Source organism: Pleurodeles waltl, chromosome 10 (genome assembly GCF_031143425.1).
Source record: "Pleurodeles waltl isolate 20211129_DDA chromosome 10, aPleWal1.hap1.20221129, whole genome shotgun sequence".
Classification (NCBI taxonomy): Eukaryota; Metazoa; Chordata; class Amphibia; order Caudata; family Salamandridae; genus Pleurodeles; species Pleurodeles waltl.
The window spans coordinates 519,268,710-519,290,870 of NC_090449.1; positions in this window are offsets into that span (position 1 = coordinate 519,268,710).

Consider the following 22,161-nt stretch of genomic DNA (forward strand, 5'->3'; position numbering starts at 1 on the left):
ACGAATGCAAGAGCTCATCAGAGTTCCTCTGCATCTCTCTCTTCACCTTCCGCCAAGGAATTGACTGCTGACCGCGCTGGAAGCCTGCAAAACTGCAACAAAGTAGCAAAGACGACTACTGCGACCTTGTAACACTGATCCTGCCGCCTTCTCAACTGTTTTCCTGGTGGTGCATGCTGTGGGGGTAGTCTGCCTCCTCTCTGCACTAGAAGCTCCGAAGAAATCTCCTGTGGGTCGACGGAATCTTCCCCCTGCAAGCCGCAGGCACCAAAGAACTGCATCACCGGTCCTCTGGGTCTCCTCTCAGCACGACGAGAGAGGTCCCTTGAACTCAGCAACTCTGTCCAAGTGACTCCCACAGTCCAGTGACTCTTCAGTCCAAGTTTGGTGGAGGTAAGTCCTTGCCTCCCCACGCTAGACTGCATTGCTGGGAACTGCGTGTTTTGCAGCTACTCCGGCTCATGTGCACTCACCGAGGATTTCCTTCGTGCACAGCCAAGCCTGGGTCCCCGGCACTCTAACCTGCATTGCACGACCTCCTGAGTTGGCCTCGGCAGCATGGGACTCTCTTGTGCAACTTCGGGTGAGCACCGATTCACTCCACTTCGTAGTGCCTGTTCCGGCACTTCTGCGGGTGCTGCTTGCTTCTGAGAGGGCTCCTTGTCTTGCTGGACACCCCCTCTGTCCCCCCAATGCAATTGGTGACATCCTGGTCCCTCCTGGGCCACAGCAGCATCCAAAAACCCTAACCGCGAGCTTTGCAGCTAGCAAGGCTTGTTTGCGGTCTTTCTGCGGGAAAACCCTTCTTTACGACTCTTCACGACATGGGACATCCATCCTCCAAAGGGGAAGTTTCTAGCCCTTGTCGTTCTTGCAGAATCCTCAGTTTCTACCATCCGGTGGCAGCTTCTTTGCACCCACAGCTGGCATTTCCTGGGCACCTGCCCACTCCCGACTTGATCGTGACTTTTGGACTTGGTCCCCTTGTTCCACAGGTACCCTCGTCTGGAAATCCATTGTTGTTGCATTGCTGGTGTTGGTCTTTCCTGCAGGATTCCCCTATCACGACTTCTGTGCTCTTTGGGGAACTTAGGTACACTTTGCACCCACTTTTCAGGGTCTTGGGGTGGGCTATTTTTCTAACCCTCACTGTTTCCTTACAGTCCCAGCGACCCTCTACAAGGTCACATAGGTTTGGGGTCCACTCGTGGTTCGCATTCCACTTCTAGAGTATATGGTTTGTGTTGCCCCTAGCCCTATGTGCCCCCATTGCATTCTATTGTGACTATACATTGTTTGCACTGTTTTCTATTGCTATTACTGCATATTTTGGTATTGTGTACATATATCTTGTGTATATTTGCTATCCTCATACTGAGGGTACTCACTGAGATACTTTTGGCGTACTGTCATAAAAATAAAGTACCTTTATTTTTAGTATATCTGTGTTTTGTGTTTTCTTATGATATTGTACATATGACACTTGTGGTACTGTAGGAGCTTCACTCGTCTCCTAGTTCAGCCTAAGCTGCTCTGCTAAGCTACCTTTTCTATCAGCCTAAGCTGCTAGACACCCCTCTACACTAATAAGGGATACCTGGGCCTGGTGCAAGGTGTAAGTACCCCTTGGTACTCACTACAAGCCAGTCCAGCCTCCTACAGTGGATGATGATGTCGTGCATGCAAGTGTGAGTGTGGACGTAACTGGGTGGGAGGTGGAGGAGGAGGAGGGGGAGACAGTGGAAATAGTGTATGTTGTTGTGTCTGCAACTGGATGGTGTTTGTGTGAGTGCCTGCGGGATGAAGTGTGTACTTGTGTTTGCCTGTGACCCTCTTGGGTGTTGTCTTGTGTGCATCCTCCTCTGTATGTGTGCTTGGGATAGGTTGGGGTTGAGGGGAATGGGACTGGGCAGTGGAAGTTGGAGGGGGAACAGTCGGAACAGGGACAATGGCTGCCATCAGAGAGGAGGCCAGAGCCTGAATCAATCTCTGTTGGTCCGCCAATCCAGTGGGAATGCCCTCCAAGAAAGCATTAAATTGTTGCATCTGTGCTGCCAGCCCCTGGATGGCATTCACAATAGTTGACTGCCCTACAGAGATGGATCTCAGGAGTTCAATAGCCTCCTCACTCAGGGCAGCAGGGCCCAGTGGAGCAGGGCCTGAGGTGCCTGGGGCGAAGGAGATGCCCATCCTCTTGGGTGAGCAGGCACAGGGAACTTGAAGAGGGGCTGCTGGGAGGGCGGTGCTGGTACAGGGGTGGTGGCTGTACCTGTAGCTGGGGTGGTCACAGAAGTTTCCGCCACCACCAGGTAGCTTCCATCGGAGGAGGTAGCTCTGTCAAAACTGTCCCCTCCAGTCTCCACCGTGGTGCTCCCCTCGCCCTCCGTCCCACTGGTGCCCTCACCGTCGGTGAACTCTGCCTCCTGGGTCCTGTAGGATGCAGCTCCCTCCATCGCCGGTGCCTCTGCTCATCTGCCAGATGATGCTAATGCACAAAAGAACAGGATGACAAAACAAAAACTAGGGGGAAAGAGACAAAGGGTACACTTGGTCAATGGCTGCACCAACACCACCATTGGCATACACGGCACCATCACACACATGGAACAGTCCTACGCAATATGCATTGCACTACCAGATAAATACACATACTGCCAAATGCAGCACACCTGGGACCCACGCAGCCCTGACCAGTAGTGGATGCCTACGAGCTAGGTTGCAAGATTTTCCTTCTGAACCCTAGCCATGAGGGGACCAATGTAAGGCCTGGCCTAGGGGCACCCATTGATACTCCTTCCCCACCCGGATACCATCCTACCATGTGTAAGTTGTCATGATGGGCACTATACTCACCCCCTTGTGGCTGCTGTGATGCCCTCAAGCGCCCATTCAGCTCAGGAAAGGCCACCGCCAGTATGCAGGCCATCGGGGGGTCAGAGTTTGACGGACACCCCTTCCTCGTTGGAAGGTGATCCCTGTGAGAAAGTAGCCTCTTTCTAGCCTTGTTACCCCCACTTTTGGCCTGTTTGTGAGTGTATGTCAGGGTGTTTTCACTGTCTCACTGGGATCCTGCTAGCCAGGGCCCAGTGCTCATAGTGAAAACCCTATGTTTTCAGTATGGTTGTTATGTGTCACTGGGACCCTCCTAGTCAGGACCCCAGTGCTCATAAGTTTGTGGCCTATATGTATGTGTTCCCTGTGTGGTGCCTAACTGTCTCACTGAGGCTCTGCTAATCAGAAACTCAGTGGTTATGCTCTCTCATTTCTTTCAAATTGTCACTAACAGGCTAGTGACCAATTTTACCAATTTACATTGGCTTACTGGAACACCCTTATAATTCCCTAGTATATGGTACTGAGGTACCCAGGGTATTGGGGTTCCAGGAGATCCCTATGGGCTGCAGCATTTCTTTTGCCACCCATAGGGAGCTCGGACAATTCTTACACAGGCCTGCCACTGCAGCTTGAGTGAAATAACGTCCACGTTATTTCACAGCCATTTTACACTGCACTTAAGTAACTTATAAGTCACCTATATGTCTAACCTTTACCTGGTAAAGGTTAGGTGCAAAGTTACTTAGTGTGAGGGCACCCTGGCACTAGCCAAGGTGCCCCCACATTGTTCAGGGCCAATTCCCTGAACTTTGTGAGTGCGGGGACACCATTACACGCGTGCACTACATATAGGTCACTACCTATATGTAGCTTCACAATGGTAACTCCGAATATGGCCATGTAACATGTCTAAGATCATGGAATTGCCCCCTCTATGCCATCCTAGCATTATTGGGACAATTCCATGATCCCAGTGGTCTGTAGCACAGACCCTGGTACTGCCAAACTGCCTTTCCTGGGGTTTCACTGCAGCTGCTGCTGCTGCCAACCCCTCAGACAGGTTTCTGCCCCCCTGGGGTCAAGCCAGGCTTGTCCCAGGATGGCAGAACAAAGGACTTCCTCTGAGAGAGGGTGTTACACCCTCTCCCTTTGGAAAATGGTGTGAAGGCAGGGGAGGAGTAGCCTCCCCCAGCCTCTGGAAATGCTTTCTTGGGCACAGATGTGCCCAATTCTGCATAAGCCAGTCTACACCGGTTCAGGGACCCCTTAGCCCCTGCTCTGGCGCGAAACTGGACAAAGGAAAGGGGAGTGACCACTCCCCTGACCTGCACCTCCCCTGGGAGGTGTCCAGAGCTCCTCCAGTGTGCTCCAGACCTCTGCCATCTTGGAAACAGAGGTGCTGCCAGCACACTGGACTGCTCTGAGTGGCCAGTGCCACCAGGTGACGTCAGAGACTCCTTCTGATAGGCTCCTTCAGGTGTTAGTAGCCTATCCTCTCTCCTAGGTAGCCAAACCCTCTTTTCTGGCTATTTAGGGTCTCTGTCTCTGGGGAAACTTTAGATAACGAATGCAAGAGCTCATCAGAGTTCCTCTGCATATCTCTCTTCACCTTCTGCCAAGGAATCGACTGCTGACCGCGCTGGAAGCCTGCAAAACTGCAACATAGTAGACTGCAACTCTGTAACGCTGATCCTGCCGCCTTCTCAACTGTTTTCCTGCTTGTGCATGCTGTGGGGGTAGTCTGCCTCCTCTCTGCACCAGAAGCTCCGAAGAAATCTCCAGTGGGTCGACGGAATCTTCCCCCTGCAACCGCAGGCACCAAAAAGCTGCATTACCGGTCCCTTGGGTCTCCTCTCAGCACAACGAGCATGGTTCCTCGAATCCAGCAACTCTGTCCAAGTGACCCCCGCAGTCCAGTGACTCTTCAGTCCAAGTTTGGTGGAGGTAAGTCCTTGCCTCACCTCGCTGGGCTGCATTGCTGGGAACCGCGACTTTTGCAGCTACTCCGGCCCCTGTGCACTTCTGGTGGAAATCCTTCATGCACAGCCAAGCCTGGGTCCACGGCACTCTAACCTGCATTGCACGACTTTCTAAGTTGGTCTCCGGCGATGTGGGACTCCTTTGTGCAACTTCGGTGAGCACCGTTTCATGCATCCTCATAGTGCCTGTTTCTGGCACTTCTCTGGGTGCTACCTGCTTCAGAGAGGGCTCCTTGTATTGCTCCACGTCCCCTCTCTCTCCTGGTCCAATTTGCGACCTCCTGGTCCCTCCTGGGACTCAGCAACATCCGAAAACGCTAACTGCACGATTTGCAGCTAGCAAGGCTTGTTGGCGTTCTTTTGGCGGGAAAACACTTCTGCACGACTCTCCCCGGCAAGTGGAATCCGTCCACCAAAGGGGTAGTCTCTAGCCCTTTTCGTTCTTGCAGAAACCGCAGCTTCTTCTGTCCAGTAGAAGCTTCTTTGCACCCGCAGCTGGCATTTCCTGGGCATCTGCCCATCTCCGACTTGCTTGTGACTTTTGGACTTGGTCCCCTTGTTCCACAGGTACCCTAGATTGGAAATCCACAGTTGTTGCATTGTTGGTTGGTGTCTTTCCTGCATTATTCCTCTATCACGACTTCTTTGTCTTTTGGGGAACTTTGGTGCACTTTGCACTCACTTTTCAGGGTCTTGGGGAGGGCTAATTTTCTAACTCTCACTATTTTCTAATAGTCCCAGCGACCCTCTACAAGGTCACATAGGTTTGGGGTCCATTCGTGGTTCACATTCCACTTTTGGAGTACATGGTTTGTGTTGCCCCTATCCCTATGTGTTCCCATTGCATCCTATTGTAACTATACATTGTTTGCACTGTTTTCTAAGACTATACTGCATATTTTTGGTATTGTGTACATATAACTTGTGTATAATTGCTATCCTCATACTGAGGGTACTCACTGAGATACTTTGGCATATTGTCATAAAAATAAAGTACCTTTATTTTTAGTATATCTGTGTATTGTGTTTTCTTATGATATTGTGCAAGTGACACTTGTGGTACTGTAGTAGCTTCACACGTCTCCTAGTTCAGCCTATGCTGCTCTGCTAAGCTACCATTATCTATCAGCCTAAGCTGCTAGACACCCTATACACTAATAAGGGATAACTGGGCCTGGTGCAAGGTGCAAGTACCCCTTGGTACTCACTACAAGCCAGTCCAGCCTCCTACATTGGTTGTGCAGCGGTGGGATAAGTGCTTTGAGACTACTTACCACTCTTGTCATTGTACTTTTCATAAGAGAAAAATGTACAAAACAAGTTCAGTGTGTGTACACATTGCTAAAAAGTTTTGCATTTCCTCTTTTCACTGTTTTCTAAAGTGCTGAAAAGTACTTCTAAACTTTCAAAAAGTTCTTAAAAGTTTAAAAAGTTTTTTTCTGTCTTTCTAAAAAGTTCTGAAAACTTTTTTCTCTTTTTCTATCACTTTAACTCTCTCTAAAAATGTCTGGCACAGGCCAAAATGTTGATCTGTCCAAACTTGCATATGATCACCTTAGCTGGAAAGGAGCAAGGAGCCTCTGCATAGAGAGAGGTTTGAGTGTAGGGAAGAATCCTTCCTTGGAATTGTTACTTAACATGCTTAGAGAACAAGATAAGGCTAAAAGTGCCCCATCTGTTGAAAAAGTAGCTAATGGTTCCCAATCTGATCCAGGGACTCCCCCAGGTAAAGGTTCAGGAAAGAAACTTCTTAGCCTTCCCATTACAAGACAGTCTAGCATAGTTGGTACTGAGGTGGAGTCACATCATACAGATGATGTGCTCTCACATTACACTGTCAGCCAAGCTGTTAGGGTGCCCTCTGTAAGGGACAGGTCTCCTTCTGTCCATTCTCACCATACTTCTGTGTCTAGGAATGTCCCTCCCACCCACCCTGATGACAGAATGTTAGAAAGGGAACTCAATAGATTGAGAGTGGAGCAATCCAGACTGAAGCTTAAACAGCAACAGCTGGATTTAGATAGACAATCCTTAGAAGTAGAGAAGGAAAGACAGAGGTTGGGTTTAGAAACCCATGGTGGCAGCAGCAGTATTCCCCATAGTCATCCTGTAAAAGAGCATGATTCCAGGAATCTGCACAAGATAGTTCCCCCTTATAAGGAGGGGGATGACATTAACAAGTGGTTTGCTGCACTTGAGAGGGCCTGTGTTGTACAGGATGTCCCTCAAAGGCAGTGGGCTGCTATCCTATGGCTATCATTTAGTGGAAAAGGTAGGGATAGGCTCCTTACTGTGAAAGAAAGTGATGCCAATAATTTCCAAGTTCTTAAGAATGCATTCCTGGATGGTTATGGCTTAACCACTGAACAGTACAGGATAAAGTTCAGAGAGACCAAAAAGGAGTCTTCACAAGACTGGGTTGATTTCATTGACCATTCAGTGAAGGCCTTGGAGGGGTGGTTACATGGCAGTAAAGTTACTGATTATGACAGCCTGTATAACTTGATCCTGAGAGAGCATATTCTTAATAATTGTGTGTCTGATTTGTTGCACCAGTACCTGGTAGACTCTGATCTGACCTCTCCCCAAGAATTGGGAAAGAAGGCAGACAAATGGGTCAGAACAAGGGTGAACAGAAAAGTTCATACAGAGGGTGACAAAGATGGCAATAAGAAGAAAGATGGTGAAAAATCTCAAGATAAGCATGGGGATAAGGGTAAAACCAAAGATCCTTCTTCAAATCTTAAACACTCTTCAGAGGGTGGGGATAAAACAAATTCTTCCTCTTCTTCTCAACCCACACACATTAAAAAGCCTTGGTGCTTTGTGTGTAAAAACAAAGGCCATAGGCCAGGGGATAAGTCCTGTCCAGGTAAACCCCCTGAGCCTACCACCACTAATACATCAAGCTCTAGTGCCCCTAGCAGTAGTGGTACTAGTGGTGGGACTGCTGGCAACAGTCAAGTTAAGGGTGTAGTTGGGTTCATTTATGGGTCCATAGTAGAAACTGGGGTAGTCAGTCCCAAGACAGTTTCTGTCACACCTAGTGGCATTGGCCTTGCCACACTGGCTGCTTGTCCCCTTACAATGGATAAGTACAGGCAGACAGTTTCAATAAATGGTGTTGAGGCCTTAGCCTACAGGGACACAGGTGCCAGTATCACTTTGGTGACTGAAAACCTAGTGCACCCTGATCAACACATCATTGGACAACAGTATAAGATTATTGATGTCCATAACTCCACTAAGTTTCTTCCCTTAGCTATAATTCAGTTTAGTTGAGGTGGAGTTACTGGCCCTAAGCAGGTGGTGGTATCACCTAGCTTACCTGTAGACTGTCTCTTAGGTAATGACCTAGAGGCCTCAGGTTGGGCTGATGTAGAGTTTTATGCCCATGCAGCCATGCTGGGCATCCCTGAGGAATTGTTCCCTCTCATTTCTACTGAAATGAAAAAGCAAAGGAGAGAAGGCCTGAAAACTCAGGATCCCTCTCCAACAACAGGTAAAAGGGGTATCACAGTATCCCCTAACCACCCTACCATTCAAGATACCATTCCTGTGGTGGGAGAAACCTCTCCTGGGGTGGCACCTGTTCCAAGGGAATCATCAGTTGGCAAAACTGTACTCCCTGAGGTAGAAGTACCTCTCTGTGGGATAACTAACATTGGTGACAAAAAGAGCACCATTTTAGTTAACATGGAGCATCCCTCCAACCCTCCCTGAGAAACTTTAGTGCAGAAACCCTGCACTGCCTCACAACACTTAGGACAGCATCCCTGCCCTAGTGTGGAGCTCATAGGACAGCATCCCTGCCCTCCTCCAACTCAAGAGAAACAGCATCCCTGTTCTCTCTTCCAGCCATATGGACAAAGTTTTTGCCCAGCTAGGGCTTTTCTGAGACAGCATCCCTGTCTGGCATTTCCATCACTACAAATAGGTTCAGTGGACAATTCCCACTGCTCTAAACTAAAACTAACTGATAGAAACTCTGAAAATACATCTTCACATTGTTGCTTAGCTAAAAAACTTCAAACAGGGTGGTTTACATCCCCACAGGGAAGTAACCATATAGTGGATGATAAAGGGAGTAACCAGTCTATTGCAGAGCTACTCTATACTTATCACCACTTAGACAATAAAGTCTCAACTGGCCAAGGTTAGCCTTATTGTCCTTCGTTTGGGGGGGGGGGTTGTATGAGAAAGTAGCCTCTTTCTAGCCTTGTTACCTCCACTTTTGGCCTGTTTGTGAGTGTATGTCAGGGTGTTTTCACTGTCTCACTGGGATCCTGCTAGCCAGGGCCCAGTGCTCATAGTGAAAACCCTATGTTTTCAGTATGTTTGTTATGTGTCACTGGGACCCTGCTAGTCAGGACCCCAGTGCTCATAAGTTTGTGGCCTATATGTATGTGTTCCCTGTGTGGTGCCTAACTGTCTCACTGAGGCTCTGCTAATCAGAACCTCAGTGGTTATGCTCTCTCATTTCTTTCAAATTGTCACTAACAGGCTAGTGACCAATTTTTACCAATTTACATTGGCTTACTGGAACACCCTTATAATTCCCTAGTATATGGTACTGAGGTACCCAGGGTATTGGTGTTCCAGGAGATCCCTATGGGCTGCAGCATTTCTTTTGCCACCCATAGGGAGCTCGGACAATTCTTACACAGGCCTGCCACTGCAGCCTGAGTGAAATAACGTCCACGTTATTTCACAGCCATTTTACACTGCACTTAAGTAACTTATAAGTCACCTATATGTCTAACCTTTACCTGGTAAAGGTTAGGTGCAAAGTTACTTAGTGTGAGGGCACCCTGGCACTAGCCAAGGTGCCCCCACATTGTTCAGGGCCAATTCCCTGAACTTTGTGAGTGCGGGGACACCATTACACGCGTGCACTACATATAGGTCACTACCTATATGTAGCTTCACAATGGTAACTCCGAATATGGCCATGTAACATGTCTAAGATCATGGAATTGCCCCCTCTATGCCATCCTAGCATTATTGGGACAATTCCATGATCCCAGTGGTCTGTAGCACAGACCCTGGTACTGCCAAACTGCCTTTCCTGGGGTTTCACTGCAGCTGCTGCTGCTGCCAACCCCTCAGACAGGTTTCTGCCCCCCTGGGGTCAAGCCAGGCTTGTCCCAGGATGGCAGAACAAAGGACTTCCTCTGAGAGAGGGTGTTACACCCTCTCCCTTTGGAAAATGGTGTGAAGGCAGGGGAGGAGTAGCCTCCCCCAGCCTCTGGAAATGCTTTCTTGGGCACAGATGTGCCCAATTCTGCATAAGCCAGTCTACACCGGTTCAGGGAACCCTTAGCCCCTGCTCTGGTGCGAAACTGGACAAAGGAAAGGGGAGTGACCACTCCCCTGACCTGCACCTCCCCTGGGAGGTGTCCAGAGCTCCTCCAGTGTGCTCCAGACCTCTGCCATCTTGGAAACAGAGGTGCTGCCAGCACACTGGACTGCTCTGAGTGGCCAGTGCCACCAGGTGACATCAGAGACTCCTTCTGATAGGCTCCTTCAGCTGTTAGTAGCCTATCCTCTCTCCTAGGTAGCCAAACCCTCTTTTCTGGCTATTTAGGGTCTCTGTCTCTGGGGAAACTTTAGATAACGAATGCAAGAGCTCATCAGAGTTCCTCTGCATCTCTCTCTTCACCTTCTGCCAAGGAATCGACTGCTGACCGCGCTGGAAGCCTGCAAAACTGCAACATAGTAGCTAAGACGACTACTGCAACTCTGTAACGCTGATCCTGCCGCCTTCTCGACTGTTTTCCTGCTTGTGCATGCTGTGGGGGTAGTCTGCCTCCTCTCTGCACCAGAAGCTCCGAAGAAATCTCCCGTGGGTCGACGGAATCTTCCTCCTGCAACCGCAGACACCAAAAAGCTGCATTACAGGTCCCTTGGGTCTCCTCTCAGCATGACGAGCGAGGTCCCTCGAATCCAGCAACTCTGTCCAAGTGACCCCCGCAGTCCAGTGACTCTTCAGTCCAAGTTTGGTGGAGGTAAGTCCTTGCCTCACCTTGCTGGGCTGCATTGCTGGGAACCGCGACTTTTGCAGCTACTCCGGCCCCTGTGCACTTCCGGTGGAAATCCTTCGTGCACAGCCAAGCCTGGGTCCACGGCACTCTAACCTGCATTGCACGACTTTCTAAGTTGGTCTCCGGCGACGTGGGACTCCTTTGTGCAACTTCGGCGAGCACCATTTCACGCATCCTCGTAGTGCCTGTTTCTGGCACTTCTCCGGGTGCTACCTGCTTCAGAGAGGGCTCCTTGTCTTGCTCGACGTCCCCTCTCTCTCCTGGTCTAATTTGCGACCTCCTGGTCCCTCCTGGGCCTCAGCAACGTCCGAAAACGCTAACCGCACGATTTGCAGCTAGCAAGGCTTGTTGGCATTCTTTCGGCGGGAAAATACTTTTACACGACTCTCCATGGCGAGAGGGATCCGTCCACCAAAGGGGAAGTCTCTAGCCCTTTTCGTTCTTGTAGAAACTGCAGCTTCTTCTGTCCAGTAGAAGCTTCTTTGCACTGCAGCTGGCATTTCCTGGGCATCTGCCCATCTCCGACCTGCTTGTGACTTTTGGACTTGGTCCTCTTGTTCCACAGGTACCCTAGATTGGAAATCCACAATTGTTGCATTGTTGGTTGGTGTCTTTCCTGCATTATTCCTCTATCACGACTTCTTTGTCTTTTGGGAAACTTTGGTGCACTTTGCACTCACTTTTCAGGGTCTTGGGAAGGGCTAATTTTCTAACTCTCACTATTTTCTAATAGTCCCAGCGACCCTCTACAAGGTCACATAGGTTTGGGGTCCATTCGTGGTTCACATTCCACTTTTGGAGTATATGGTTTGTGTTGCCCCTATCCCTATGTGTTCCCATTGCATCCTATTGTAACTATACATTGTTTGCACTGTTTTCTAAGACTATACTGCATATTTTTGGTATTGTGTACATATAACTTGTGTATAATTGCTATCCTCATACTGAGGGTACTCACTGAGATACTTTGGCATATTGTCATAAAAATAAAGTACCTTTATTTTTAGTATATCTGTGTATTGTGTTTTCTTATGATATTGTGCAAGTGACACTTGTGGTACTGTAGTAGCTTCACACGTCTCCTAGTTCAGCCTAAGCTTCTCTGCTAAGCTACCATTATCTATCAGCCTAAGCTGCTAGACACCCTATACACTAATAAGGGATAACTGGGCCTGGTGCAAGGTGCAAGTACCCCTTGGTACTCACTACAAGCCAGTCCAGCCTCCTACAATCCCCAGCTGGGCCTCTGCCATCTTCCGTGCCCAGTGTCTCAGGTCCTCCCACCGTTTCCGACAGTGGGTGCTCTGCCTGCCATAGACCTCCAGGGTCTGCACGTCCTTGGCAATGGCACATCATATACCCTTCTTTTGATGGGCGCTGACCTGCAGAAGCAATACACACAGGAAAATAGATTTAGACAAACAGTCATGCCTGTTACACATATGGCCCACCATACCTGTTTCCATCGCCATTTACACACACATGGCCCAGCACACAACCTGTATGCCGCCCAGAGCACATCTACCTACCCCCTTACATGAGGCCTTCCCACACACAACTCTATGCATTCATGCCACATGCATTGTGCTGACAGTGTACTCACCTGCTGGTCTGGAGGCCCATACTGCAGTCCGTACTGGGGTAGGACCCCATCCACCAGTCTATCCAACTCCTCCGAAGTGAAGGCTGGGGCCCCTTCCCCAGTCACACGGGCCATGGTAGGTTCCAGACACAGCTCACAGCAATACATGCAGTGTAGTTCCTCTGATATGGAAGGTCAAGTAGCAAGTGAGGAATCAGATAGAAAATGGTGGTCACGTCCACGGCGGTGCATACCGCCACCACCGGCGTAGATCACCATTGGCCACTCTACTCCATAGAGCCCAATGTTAACCAATGTGGAGTTGCACAGCGGTTCCCAACCGCCTCCCTCAACGGCGCACAACGTCAGTGGAATTACCTCACTTCCACCTATCCCTCCACACAGGACAGGCGGATGCCATTTCAGGGGGGGAACAGGCCCTGGAATAATGCTGCATCACAGGAGATATTAGGACATACTGGATAAATCAAAATGAACCATTACATGTTTACAGGATGCAAAGTTCTGTTGTAACTCCATTGTTCAGTTTGTGACCAGATCCTGACTCTTGTGTCCCTTAGATTGCTACCGCTGCGGATGAATAGGAGATGGAGACATACCCATGTACAGACCCCAGGTGGACTTGGCAACACTGGAGGACAGGCACATTATCCTCACCTACAGACTGGACAGGGCCACAATCACAGAGCTGTGTGCCCAATTGGAGCTTAACCTGATATCTGCTATCCGTCACCCCACTGGGATCCCCCCTCTTGTGCAAGTTCTATCTGTACTCCATTTCCTGGCAGCAGGAATGTCACAGCCAATGTTCTCAATAGTGTTGACAAGAGTGTTGTCTGCCCTGATAAAAGACATGTGCAGCTACATTGTTTTCCCCCAGGTTGAAGATTTGGCCACAGTGAATGCCGAGTTCTATGCAATGGGACATATCGCCAACATAATTGGGGCGATTGATGGAACACATATTGCATTTGTCCCCCCCCCCCTCACAGAATGAACAGGTGTTCAGGAATCGAAAGAATTTCCACTCTATGAATGTACAGATGGTGTGCCTTGCGGACCAGTACATCTCCCACATTAATGCTAAGTATCCTGGGTCGTTGCATGATGCCTTTGTCCTCAGGAATAGCAGCATCCCAAATGTGATGGCCCAACTACAGAGGCACAGGGTGTGACTGATATGTGAGCCCTGGTTCCCACCCAGTATATGTTGGTGCATGGGTATGGTGTGGGCCATATGGGATAGTGTGTGGCTAAATGTTGTCCCTCAATATTTCAGGTGACTCTGGTTACCCCAACATATCATGGCTGCTGACCCCTGTGAGGAATGCCAGGACGAGGGCAGAAGAACATTATAATGAGGTCCATGGCCGAACCAGAAGGATAATTGAAAGGACCATTGGCCTCCTGAAGTCTAGGTTCTGGTGTCTCCATCTAACAGGTGGATCCCTGTGCTAGTCACCAAAGAAGGTATGCCAGATAGTAGTGGCATGCTGCATGTTGCATAACCTGGCCCTCAGACGCCATGTCCCATTCCTGCAGGAGGAGGAGGATGGAGATGCCTATGTGCCAGCAGTGGACCCTGTGAACAGTGAGGATAAGGAGGCAGAGGATGAGGATGAGGACAACAGAACATCTGTGATCCGACAATACTTCCAATGACACACAGGTATTACAGTGCTATTTCACATTTTGATGATATTTGTTTGAATTTATGTGGCAATGGCATGCTGAAATTTCCCACTTCTATGCCCACTTACTGTTCCCTCTAGTAATTTATTTTGCGGGTGCTGGTGACCTGACATATACTCTTGGTGTGATCACTGCCACCAGCTACAGGTCATTAATCTATGCTCTTTTTCTGTACAGTTGATGTGCAATGTTTGTACCTGTTTCAATGAATACATATTTGATATACATGACATACTCCAAACAACTTTTTTTCCAAGGGTGTTTATTAAAGTGCTAAAATATGGAGGGGCAAGTGCAATGGGATGGGGTGATTATAGAGGAAAGTGCAGGGTATTGTTCCAGTCTGTTTGTAGCACAGGTGCGTTGTCCAAGGGGACATAGGAAGGGGAGCATTGGCAGTTCAAGGTGGACAGGGTGTGACACAAAGGTGACAATCAGGAGAGTCTCAATTCCTGGCGGTGGTCTTGGCAAGTGACTCTGGCTTCTATCTGGATTGCAGGAAACGTTTGCAGGGTGGTTCATCTTCTGCAGGGGGAGGGGTGCTGGTAGCCTGTGAGACCTGTGGTGGGGCCTCCTGGCCACTAGCGGCAGCGGAAGTGGAAGGCTGTTCAGACGTCTGGCTAGTGGCAGGGGTCTGCTGGTGTGATACTGCCTCCCTCATAATATTGGCCATGTCTGCCAGCACCCCTGCTATGGAGATCAGGGTGTTGTTGATGGCCTGCAAGTCCTCCCTGATCCCCTGGTACTGTCCTTGCTGCAGCCACCTGTTCTCCTGCACATTGTCCAGGATCTGGCCCATCGTGTCCTGGGAATGTTGATAAGCTCCCAGGATCTCTGCAAGTGCCTCCTGGAGAGTCGGTTCCCTGGGCCTGTCCTCCCCCTGGTGCACAGCACTCCTCCCAGTTTCCCTGTTGGCCTGTGCCTCTGTCCCCTGAACCATGTGCCCACTGCCACTGACCCCAGGTCCTTGATTGTGTTGGGTATGAGGTGTGGCGTGGAGTCCCTGTAGAGGTGGAAACACTGCTGGTTGACGTGTCCTGGGGACAGAGGTGTGGGTACGCTGAGTGGGTGCTGTGGTGGTGTTTCCTGATGGGGGAGGCTCTGTGGTGGTGTGTGACTGGGCCTGGGTGACTGGCTGTGCAGTGGCCCCTGATGGGCCAGGTAGGTCATCCAGATCCTGAAGACCAGAGTTGCTGTCATCACTGTGGGCCTCTCAGTTGGGGGACTGGATAGTGCTGGCACCTCCTCTCCCTGACATTGGCTGCAGTACCTGTGTGGATGTAAATGATGTGTTATGGTTACTGTGTCTGACATATTGTGCATCCGTGGCTTGCCCTCTTTAGTTGGATTTGCCCTGGCAGCTTTCCCTTGTGTACGTTGGTGTTTGGTGGGATAGTTAGTTCTCTATAGTGTGCATGCTTTAGTGATGAGTGTCCATGCAGGGCTGTGAGTGGTGTCCATGCATTGGTAGAGCATGCAGGGCTTGGCATTGGGATGAGTGAGATGTGATGGTGGGGTGTGTGGGAAGTGGTGGAGTGATGGGAGTGAGGTTGAGGGTGGGAGTATGTGATGGCATGCAGGTAGGGGGGTAGTAGTAGTAGAGAGTTGACTTACCAGAGTCCAGTCCTCGTCCTACTCCGGCCAGACCCTCAGGATGCATGATTGCCAAGACTTGTTCCTCCCATGCTGTTAGTGGGGGAGGAGATGGGGGTCCACCGCCAGTCCTCTGTATGGCGAGTTGGTGTCTTGCTGCAACGGAAAGTTCCTTCCCCCGCAGGTCGTTCCACCTCTTCCTGATGTCATCCCTAGTTCTTGGGTGCTGCCCCACGGCGTTGACCCTGTCCACGATTCTCCTCCATAGTTCCATCTTCCTAGCTATAGATATCTGCTGCACCTTTATCAAAATAACTGTGGCTCTACCCTGATAATTTCCTCCAACATGACCCTTAGCTCCTCCTCTGTGAAATGGGGGTGTGTTTGTGGTGCAATGGGTGTTGTGTGAGGTGAGTTGGTGAGGGTGTGTTGGGTAATGTGTTGGGGTGTGTGATGTGGGGTACGTGAGTGGTGTATAGGTGTGAATAGTGTGTGGCTCTAGATGTGTCAGTAGTCTTGGTGTCTCTCTGCTGGCAATGGTTTGTAATGGTAAATGGTTGTGGGTAATGTGGGTGTGTGTATTATAGTGGTGTGGGTGTGTGGGTGTGGTATGTGTATGGGTATCAAATTTTCAGCAGCGAGGTAGGCGCTGCTTTGATTTTTGCAGGCATTGCATCTATTTTCCAAGGCACGGGGATTTTCTTTTCTGGAGTGAAGCCTTTGAGACTCCAGAACAGGAGGCAAGCTCAATCCAAGCCCTTGGAGAGAACTCTTGGGGAAGGAAGAGTCCTTCCAGGAGAGTCAGAGGCCAGCAGAGCAGCAACCAGGACAGCAGTCTTTCTCAGCAAACTAGTCCAGATGATTCTTTTTGGCAGCCAGGCAGTCCCTCTGACAGAATCCAGGTGTAGATCCCGAAGTGTCTGATTTGATGGGGTCAGAGACCCATTATATATACACTAAAGTGTCTTTGAAGTGGGGGAAACTTCAAAGAGTTGTTTTAAAGTGCTCTAGTTCTCCTTTCAGCTCAGTCCTGTCTCCCATGATCCCTGTGGGGACTCATCCGCCCTTTGTGTGAGGGCAGGCCACTGGCCTTTGAAGTGTAAGAGAGAGACCCTCCACCTTGCCAGCTCAGGAAGCCCCATTCAGTATGCAGATGAATGCAGATGTAACTGAGTGTCCTGTGTTTATGGCTGTCATGGTAGAATACATAAGGGGATCTATCAATCAGCACAGATCAGACGTGGATTGGAGGCAGGCTGTAAGCACGGACGGCAGCAAGTGAAGAAAAAAATGCTTTCTAAAAGTTGCATTTCTAAAATAGTAATAATAACTCCAAGTCCACCAGTAAGCAGAATTTTCTATTACCATTCTGGCCATACTAAGCATGACAGGGCTACTCCTTCCAGATCAGAATCAACCACTTAAAAGAATTTGAGGACAATCCTAAATCTAGTCTATGAAATGAGCAGCCTTCACAGTAGTGGAAAACGAATTTGTGAGTTTTTCACTACCAGGACATGTAAACACATAAGTACATGTCCTAACTTTTAATTACATAGCACCCGGCCCCATGGGTTACCTAGGGCCTACCTTAGGGGTGACTTATAAGTAGAAAAGGGGGAGTTTAAGGCTTGTCAAGTAGTTTTAAATGTCAAGTCAAAGTATCAGTGAAACAGCACACACAGGCCTTACAATGGCGGGCCTAAGACATGGTTAAGGGGCTACATATGTGGGTGGCACAATCAGTGCTGCAGGCCAACGAGTAGCATTTAATTTACTGGCCCTGGGCACATATAGGGGGTCATTAAGACCCTGGCGGAAGGCGGAGAACCGTCGGTAAGACCGCCAACAGGCTGGCGGTCTCCCCTCATGGGATTATGAAAAGTTGGAAGTCAGGGCACTCATGAATCAAAAAACAATTACATAAGATGTGTTTAGTGTCCATAAAATACTAATCGAGAATTTCGTTGTGAGACCGGAAATCGTGGAAACAGGAATCTTCAATTTATTCTTGAAAGATAGGTTACATCACAGTGATGGAAGAACAATCCTTAAGGTCAACACATCCGTGACCATAGCATCCGAAAGGTAGTCAAGTAACAAAACGCCAACACGTGTTTCGTCTTATGAGATATAAATCTCCAAGACTTCATCAGGGCTAGAATAAACAAAGATAATGTCTAAGACATGTGATACGGTAATCTCTGATTCATAATAAACAATGAGTGACAGCAATATGTCACCCCCACCGTGACGTTTGGGTGATTCACAAAGGAAAATTGCAATATGTGACATATGTGAAAAGAGCAGAGAAGAATTAAACCTTCACCCATACGGGTATTAACAAGCAAAAATTGATACAACGTGAAACGGAAGGAGAAGGAGGTCAATTCTTGTGAAAATGCAATAAAAATACAATAAAACAGGACAGACGCTGTCGGTACGAACATCCATTGTAAAGGCTAATACACGCTAAGATTTGTTGTATCATGATTGGTGCACGTCCTCAATTTTAGATTGTGATGTAGGTGAGAAACATTCAAAAACTCAAATTCAAAAGGCCGGTATGTCAAAAAGCAAATGAGATCAGAAAAAGGCCATAGAGTTAAAATTACGGCCTCCAAATTTGTGTGTCGCGCTCACCGAACAGAACTGAAAACACATACCTGAGCTAAAAATCGATATTTTATCAGTAATGGGACTCCTGAGCCATCCCAGGAATCTGAAACTAAACAAAAATAGCCCAATATAAACAACAGACGTCAGCCCGGGAACATGACGGTAATGCCGTAATAAAGAAATAATGAAATCATAGAAACGGCCATAGAGCCTGTAACTAACCTTGTGGTACCTTGGATAGATAGAAGTAGATTATAGTAAAAAAATCTATACCACTGAGCATCCTAAGAATAAGAAGAATATAGAATGTCACGTCAGTAGGTTGACGGAATACTAGTCAGCCCGCCGAATAATACCACGTTAATATCCTTTTTTATGCAGAAACCTTACTACAAAAGTCGTGAAATAGTAATCTACGACAGACCGCTTACCCAATCAAAAACGAAAACGAAATAGTAGAGAACGGGAGACCGCGTTCAGATGATTGCGCGGCGTCCCGTAGTGTCCGGACCATGTGTGAGCAACCACTAAACTTGGTGGGTGTTCCATTTAAATTACCTTCACCGTGCGTACTGTGCACGGAAATGAAGGTAGGACTCGTATTAGTCCATGGCCGCCATCTTGGAATGGTGAAAAACATACTGACTAGGTGGGCGAGGGTGGCGGTGAATCAAAAAACGGATCCCAGTTTCGTATATCCTGAGATCGAAAAGGAGAGCATGGGTCTGTTGTTAATGGAGCACAACTAAGAGTAGGTGCTCAGCGGTGATGTCTTACCGCTTAGTAAAACGAGAGTAACGTAGCATGATCTTATGCCATTGTGATAATTAGTTTGCATAATAATGCCATTAATATTAAATCTAGAAGCCGACTGAAACCCAATTAGTCAAAAAATGGTGGAGAAATATGAATATGATAATGCCAAAATACAGATGTAGATATGTTGAGGGGTGAAACAATATAAAATGGAGGAAGAGTGCCACTACCAAGATACAAAAGAGGACAGGACCTGCCATAGGACAGGGTCAAGATACACATATTCACTTTAATATCTGTAAAGTTGGTGTGGTGACCGGATATGAATTACAGAATAGATAAAACCAAGTGCATGATATGTATAATTACAGGTGTTACAATAGACAATCTGGAGACAACAAGCTGTCATGTCTGAAATGGCAATGTCACATTTATTCACCTAGATAATATTCCATCTCAAAGTTAGTATTCAGGCCCTCCTCCACCGCTCTAAGTTTAAGAATCCAATAGCATTCTTTTCTCCTGAGTGCCAATTCTCTATTACCTCCCCTGGGGTCTTTATTGATCAGATCAAAGCCAAAGAACTCAAAACCACTAGTATTGTTTTGTTTCGGACATTGCCTCATGTGGCTCACTATAGGATACCTTTCATCCCCCTGTCTTAGGGCCCTAAAATGTTCGCTTGCCCTCACTTTGAGTGGCCTAATGGTACTGCCTACATAGTAGAGACCACATTTACAGATGATCATGTAGATGACAAACTTGGTATTGCATGTGATGTTGTAGTTGATGTTAAATTGAGATCCAGTTGAACTCATAAATGTTGTAATGTCTGATTTGGCCCATCGGCACATGCCACAGTGGCCACATTTAAAAAATCCTTTTCTACGGCTGTTAAGCCAATTGTCCTGAATCCGTTTAGTGCGATAGCTAGGACACAGACTGCTTTTCAAAGATTTGCCCCTTCTAAAAGTCAAGACAGGTTTATCTGAGATCACCTTCTTGAGGTTAGGATCTGCAGATAATAAGTGCCAATGTCTATTCATGCATTTTTTAAGGAGAATGGCTGTTCTTGTGTAGTTGGTTATACAGCGGATAACATTAGCCCTGGGTCTGGATATATGATTAAGTGTGTCTGGTCTTTTTAGACGCCTTGCCCTATCGGAGGCTCTCTCTATCACTTTTGGGGGATAGTCCCGTGCCCTGAATCTGACACTCATGTCTTCAATGCATGAACCAAAGTCTTCTTCTAAGCTGCAGTTTCTTCTTGCCCGTACCATCTCCCCATATGGTATCGAGTTGATTTGGTGTGTTGGGTGTGCGCTACGTGCATGTAAAATAGAATTACATGCAGTGCTTTTCCTGTATAATCGACTCTCTATTCTGTTCTCATGAATAAATAATTCTACATCCAGAAACGCAATGTTGGTAGCATTATGTTCTGAGGTGAAATGGATATTATAGTCATTGATGTTTAGGTAGCTAATAAAATCATTCAGTTTATGTAGGTCTCCCGTCCAATCATAAGGCAATCATCTATATATCTGCCCCAGAAGAGTATGTCCGAAATCCACGTACTGCCCTTCTCACTCCAAATCATGTTTTGTTCGAATAGTCCCATAAAGAGATTGGCGTAGGCTGGAGAGAATTTAGACCCCACAGCTACCCCTTGTTTTTGGCGAAACCAATCATTTTTAAATAGAAAGACATTATTGTTTAAGATTAGATCCACCATATTCAATAGCATGTTTGTGTGCCCATAGAGATTGGCTGGTCTCTTGTGAAGAAAATGACATAATGCTTCCATTCCTAGCTTATGGTTAATACTGGTATACAGGGAAGTTACATCTAATGTTACCAGGGTCATTCCTAATTCCCAAGTGATATCAGACAGTATGCTCAAAATATGTTTGGTTTCTTTAATATATGATGGCAGATTCACTACAAGTGGTTGCAGAAAAATGTGTACATACTCTGAGAGTCTCTCTGTAGGGCCACCTATGCCTGATACAATTGGTCTCCCCGGTGGTGCCGTCGGGTGTTTATGTATTTTAGGTAATGCATAAATGCAAGGGTGTCTAGGTCTGACGACACAAAGGTACATGTATTCTTCTTCTTTCAAAAGTGAGAGATCCAAACATTCCTGCAAGAATTTATTGATTTTGTTGGCAAGTGAGGGGATAGGATCCGCAAGAATCCTCTCATAACAAATGTCGTCGTCGAGTTGTCTGTATAGTTCTTGATCGTAGTCTGAGGTATTTAAAATCACAATATTCCCTCATGGGATTATGACCATGGCGGTTACTGCCATGGTCATCCGCCGGTTCTCCGTTCCGCCCGCCGGGCTGGAGACCTGGGTCTCCAGCCCAGCGGCCGTCACTAAACCGCCAGCAGTATTTTGACCCGGCTTACCGCTGTGGATTTCCTGCGGTTTAAACCGCCATGAAATCCATGGCGGTAAGCACTATCTGTGCCAGGGAATTCCTTCCCTGGCACTGATAGGGGTCTCCCCCACCCCCACCCCGACTCCCTCCCATACCCCCGTCACCACCCCTGCCACCCCCCAAAGGTGGCAGGGTCGCCCTCCCCACCCCGACCCCCAACATCACATCACCCATTCCCACACGACACGCATGCAGGTACCACCTACACACTCACACGCACACACGCCAACATACATGCCTACATACACACACACAGGCAGACAAGCACACCCACATTCAAACATTCACGCACACATCCATACTGACATACCCACAGACATACACGCACTCATTCCCATACACACAACACCCCCGCAAGCATACACGCACTCACACCCCCTTCACATACACACACACACCCCCCATGCACGCACACAACACCCCCCCACCCCCTCCCCTCACAGACGATCGACTTACCTGGTCCGACGATCCTCCGGGAGGGGACGGGAGCCATGGGGGCAGCTCCGCCGACACCACACCGCCAACAGAACACCGCCGCGGCGAATCACAGGACGTGATTCGCTGGGCGGTGTTCTGTTGCCGTGGCGGTGGAGCAA